Below are 6,222 nucleotides of genomic sequence, written 5' to 3'. Positions count from 1 at the left end.
ATTGTAATCCACACACGTATTTGTTTACACTATGAATTATTAGTGACTGATCAATACAATAATAATAACATGTCCTCTGTGTGGACCCCCAAAATTGGATACAGGTCTCAGGCAATTTGGAAAGTTACTTTAGCCAAGGGTGAGGATGCACACCCATGACATGGCCTCAGGAGGTACTGGTGACATGTGTCCAAGGTGGTCCGAGCACAGCTCGGTTTTTACATTTTGGGAGACACCAGATGTGGAGTAACATATATAAGAAAGATGAACATTTCTTCAGTCTGGTCTAGAAAGGAGGGTCAACTCAAAGCAAAAGCGGAACATCTCAAAGTGGATAGGAGGCTTCCAGGTCACACGTAGATGACAGACAGACCATTGCATTTTTTGACTTACTGACTAACCCTTCCAAAGGAGGCAGTCAGATATGCATTTATCTCAGTGAGCAGAGGAATGACAGTGAATAGATTGTGAGCCTGGTTTACCCTAAGCAGTTCCCAGCTTGAATTTTCCCTTAACTTAGTGACTTGGGGGCAGAGATATTTCCCTTTCACATCCATATCTACATCTTCACCATTTTCTGGGTTTGTAATTCGTTTGTGTAGATTCACGTTTCTGCCTGTTGTTTTTTCTGCCTGAGAAAATGTGTTAACATGTCTGGTAATGGATTTCTACGGGGGTGAATAATTGAAATGTTATTTGTCTGAAAAAATTATGTCATTTTTGTGTTTATTATAGTGATAACTGTAAGCCCACTGAAAGCAATATTTCTCTCTCAAAATAGTTTTCTATTTTCTAACACAACCATTTGTTACAGTTCCTGTCTCAGTGCTGAAATTCCTTATTTGCTCATCCGTGATGTCTACTTTGTCCAATAGTGATGCTGTTTGCATCTGTGTTCCCACCCACATCTCAGGTTGAATTCTAATCCCCAGTGTTGGAGGTGGAGCGTGGTGGGAGGTGATTGGATCATGGGAGTAGAATTCACAGGAGTTGTCTAGCACCATCCCTGTGGTGCTATTGTCATGATAGTGAGTTCTCATGAAAAGAGGTTGTTAAACAGTGTGTAGCACCTCCCCCATCTCTTCATCCTGTTCTGGCCAGGTGAGGAGCTAGGTCCTCTCTTGCGTCTTGAATATTTGAAAGTTAAATGAGGCCCTCCTTGCCATGCATCCTGTACAGCCTACACAACCTCAACCATTTACAGATAGCTAAAAATATGGAAGCTGGTTTTCCATGGAGAGTATGCAGATGTTGAAAGAGTTTGGAGGGCTCAGAGGAAGACAGAAATATGAAGGAAAAGTTGAAACTTCCTAAATACTTGTTTAATGGGTTGTCACTAGGTGGCTGATACTGATATGAACACTGAACACCAGGCTCAGGAGGTCTCAGATGGAATTGAGGAACTTCCTGGGAAGTGGAGTAAGGTCACCTTTGTTATAGATTAGCAAAACTCTGGTGGCATTGTGGCCCTGCCCTAGGGATTTGGGACCTTCTGAACTTGAGAGTGATGGTTTCGTGTTTCTGGTAGAAGAAATTCCTAAGCAGCACAGCATTCAAGACGGAGCCTGGTTGCTTCTAATAGCCCATGCTCATGTGTGTCAACAACAACAACAACAAATGATCAAAACTGGCAGTTATATTTAAAAGGAAAGCAGCGTGTAAAGGTTCTGAAAATTTGCAGCCTGGCCACAGAAAACAGAAAACAAAATCCTGTTTTCTGGGAGGAATTCAAGCCAGCTGCAGAAATCTGCTTAAGTAAGGAGGAGCTGAATGTTAATAGCCAAGACAATGGGGAGGCCTCAAAGGCATTTCAGAGACCTCTGCAGTAGCCCCTCCTTCCATCACAGTCCAGGAAGCCTAGGAGGGGAGAATGTTTTCATGGGTCACATTCAGGGCCCAGTGCCCTGTCCAGTGTTTGGATACTGCTCTCAATATCCTGGCCCCTCCAGCACCTTTGATACAGCTTCAGTTGCTGGTTCATAAGGTACAAACCATGATCCTTGGTGGCTTCCACTTTGTGTTAAGCCTGTGGGTACACAGGGAAAGAGCTGAGGCTTGGGAGCCTCAGCCTAGATTTCTGAGAATGTATAGAGAAGCATGGATGTCCAAGCAGAATCCTGCTACAGACGGGGAGTCCTAATGGAGAATCTTGTCTAGGGCAGTGCAGAGGGGAAATGTGGGGTTAGAGCACCAACACAGAGTCCACACTGGAGAACTTGCCAGTGGAGTTTTGAGAAGATGGCCACCATCCTCCAGAACCCAGAATGGGAGATCCGCTGACAGCTTTTAATTGTGCCTGGAAAAGGCATAGGTACTCAATGCCAGCCAACTGGGGACTGAACCCTGCAAAGTCACAGGGTTAGAGCTGCCCGAGGCTTTGTGAGCCCACCCCTTGCACCAGTGTGCCCTGGATGGGAAACATTGAATTGAAGGAGGTCATTTAGGAGCTTTAAGATTCAATGACTTTCCTTCTGGGTTTCAAACTTGCACAGGACCTTTAGCCCCTTTCTATTGGCTGATTTCTCTGGAGAATATACCCAGTGCTTCTACCTCTACTGTGTTTTAGAAGTAATTAACTTGTTTTTTATTTAATAGGCTGATAGGCAGAAGGGATTAGCCTTGTTCAGATGAGACCTTGGATTGGGGACTTTTGAGTTAATGCTTCGATGAGTTGTGACTTTTGGAACTGTTGGCTTGCATTTTGCAAAGTGAGAAGGACGTGAGATTTGGGAGGGGCCAGGGCAGAATTACAAGGTTTGGATCTGTGTCCCTACCCAAAACTCAGGTTGCACTGTAATCCTCAATGTTGGACGTAGGGCCTAGTGGGAAGTTATTGGATCATAGGGGTGGGATTCTAGTGGAATTAAATACTAGGGAAAAGCACTATTTAAAATCATATATTTTAGTAAATCTGAGAGAAAGTACGAAGACTTAGAGAACATTTAAAATATTTAAAATGCTATAAAAGCAAGTTAAGTATCAGTCAGTAACAAACTGTATGATAGAATAAAAGATGGCACTGAAAATCATGTTTCAAAATTATTTACTACGCTACTCAGTGTTAAAATATTCATGATGTATTATTTGAAATCGTTTATAACGGAATCGTACAAAATTGTTGACCCGAACCTGAAACCAAAGTAGAAATACAGATAAATGTGTGAAACGATCTACATTAAATCTTATCAAATGTTGTGTCCACATTGTGATCTTACTGGTATTATGGTATTACTTCATTACTGCTATTCATAGATTTCGTACATTTTATGTGTTTTACAAGTTGTTCTATAATATATAGGAATTAGGCTCTTGGTCAGAATAAAAGAGATATCAACAGAAATGTATTTTTGTTTCACAGAATTCTGATATTAGAATAACTTGGAAAAGTGTAGAATTTATTTTCAGCAGTTATGTTTCCTCCTTTGAGCTCCCTATCTATATATAGTCAGCCTGTGCAGTTAGAGTTCTTGCCTTTCTATGTTCCTGACTCCTAATCATAATAAATGTTAATTTGTTTTCAATTATGAGGATAAACTAATACATTCACGTTAACTATGTGACAAAATTATACTATAGCAAGGAAGGTCCAGAATGAATACATAACCATTAAACTAGGTTTATCCATGTGCTAGGACCACAAGACAGATCAAAACAGACTCAAAACATGCTGACAGAACTGACATTTTATTAAAAAACACAGATGACTTTAAAAAGTGACCAGTAAACATCTTAGTGTACACAGGAGTACTAAATTATATGTAGTTACTTACACTGGATATATGTTATTTATCACATTATTAAATTACATATCTTTTTAGTATTCTGTAGTTTGCCTTTTTGTGTCAGTGGTCTTATTCAAAGGCACATTTTAATTTTTTCAAAGTCTATCTTATCAACTTATATTTAAACAATTTTATATTTTGATACCATATATAACAATTTAAAGGTCAAAAATATTTTCTCTTTTTTTTGTGCAAAATTTGGTAATTTGACATTTTAGCCTAAGGTTGTGTTACTTTCTGTATATGGTTTCAAATATGGATCACCGTTCATATTTTTCATATGAATTTCACATTTCCCAGCATCTTGTTTAAATACTATTTTCTTCATTAGATTGACTTACAGCTTAGCTAAACTGAATTGAGGACATGTATGGATATTTCTGGTCCTTCTATTCTATTGGTCTATCCTTTCTTCAGAAGCACAATACATTGGCTAATCTAGTTATGAAGTAAATATAGAAAACAGAAGTGTGAATTCTCCAACTTTGTGATTCTCTTTCAGGTGGTTTTGCTTATTCTAGCTTATTTGCCTTTTATATCAGCTTTAGAATCATCAGGCTAATATCTGCAAATATTTTTCTGAGACATTGGTTGGAATTGTATGATCTCTATAGATCAACAGAACTTTATAAATCTATAGATTTGAATCCTTAAATACATAAATATAGTACTCTTCTCCACTTAATTAGTACCTATTTGATTTTCTTAGTCTATTTATACTCTTAGCATACAGATGTTTTTGATTTTATAATGATATCATAACGTATTGCCACAAATTTAGTTGTTTACAACAACAGGAATTTATGATATTAGAGGCCAAAGGTCAGAAACGTAAATAAGGTTTATCTTGACTAAAATTAAGGCATTTGCAGGACTTTGTTCTCTTTCCTGTGGATCTAGAGGAGAGTCTACTTGATTGTGTATTTTAGATTCTAGTTGCTTTCTCCATTCTTTGGCTCATGGACTTTATCCCCACGTCTAGTCAACACTATAGCATTTTCCAATGTTTCTCTTATTCTAACCACCTTGCTCCTGCTTATAGGGGCCCTTGTGATTATGTTGGGCTCACCTAGATAATCAGGATAATCCAAATCTAAAATATATAATTTAATCATACCTGCTAGTTTCCTTCTACGTTAAAATGCTATATTTATGAGTTGAGGGGTTACTCTGTAAACACTGTTTGTGGCGGGGGGGGGGTTTTATTCTGCCTACCACACAGATCTTGTAATTTTTCCATAGAGTTTCACCTAAATATTTTATGCTTATATTATTTTGTATTTCACTTAGCTTAATCATTGCATAATATATACATATACAAAACCTCTTGTTGTACACCTTAAATAGATACAATTTTATATCATGTAAACCTTAATAAATGGGAAGAAAAAAGCTCAATATCATAAAGCAGTATTTCAGTGAAGGAAAAACATAAATGCCAATGAATATGCTACTCTTTTGGAGAAATCATAAAAGAGATATGATAACAACTAAATTCTCTTACTTTTTTTTCATTTTAGGATATCATTTAAAGGTATATAAGCAAACATGCATTCACTACAATACAGTTTCAGAAATTATATACTAAAAAGAGTTATCACTTTGGAAAATTCCATGTATGTACAGTATTTCCAACTGACAGAATGCTCTTCAGAATGCTGCCCTCCCCACCAAAAAACAATATTCCATGTAATCTAGTAGTACAGCTGTTTTCACCATGGGAAAGATGCTTCAACTGATTGTTTTTTTTACTTACAGACATTAATTGTTTTATACATATTCATACATTATGAATCTAAAAGAAAACATGGACTAAAATCCTGCCTGCAACCAAACAGTAATTGTTTTTTATACTTTCTCCCTTTTGGTGTATCTGCAGTAGCCTCTATTTCCACTGGAATTGAAATTGTATTAATAACTTACTATTTATAGCTTTTTTACACATTTCCAAAATGTAAGTAGCTTGTTTATAACCTATTTCCCCAACATGCATACTAGTTTCATGCTGCAGATGGACTCACACAGTGTGGCGCTTGTGTTTCTCATGATTGCGCATGCTCTCTCTCTCTCAAACATGCCTTCTCTCTCTCTCAACCATGCCTTCTCTCTCTCTCTTTCTCTCTGTGATTGTGTGTGTTTCTGTATGTGTGTGTGTGTGTGTATTTCTCTATATGTCGCTCAATTAGGTTAAGAGTTAAGAAGTGTCCCCACAAGCAAATGGGGAGAGAATTCTAGGAGATATCTCTAGAGTATCAACTCTACCATACATTTCCAATTTTAAAATACATTCTTTTAAAAAGGAGAAGAACAGGTAATGAAAAAGAGTGAAATATTCCTGGGTGGACTATGCTTAACCCTTTAATAATTGGTGATGTACAACTTTGAAAGGATTTTAAAAGTCAATCAAAATCTTTCAGTCTTTGAGAGAAAATAGATACTG

The sequence above is a fragment of the Aotus nancymaae genome, unplaced genomic scaffold (genome assembly GCF_030222135.1).
Source record: "Aotus nancymaae isolate 86718 unplaced genomic scaffold, 86718_ANA_hifiasm-v0.15.2.pri h1tg000004l, whole genome shotgun sequence".
NCBI lineage: Eukaryota > Metazoa > Chordata > Mammalia > Primates > Aotidae > Aotus > Aotus nancymaae.
This window is presented reverse-complemented; position numbering follows the sequence as displayed.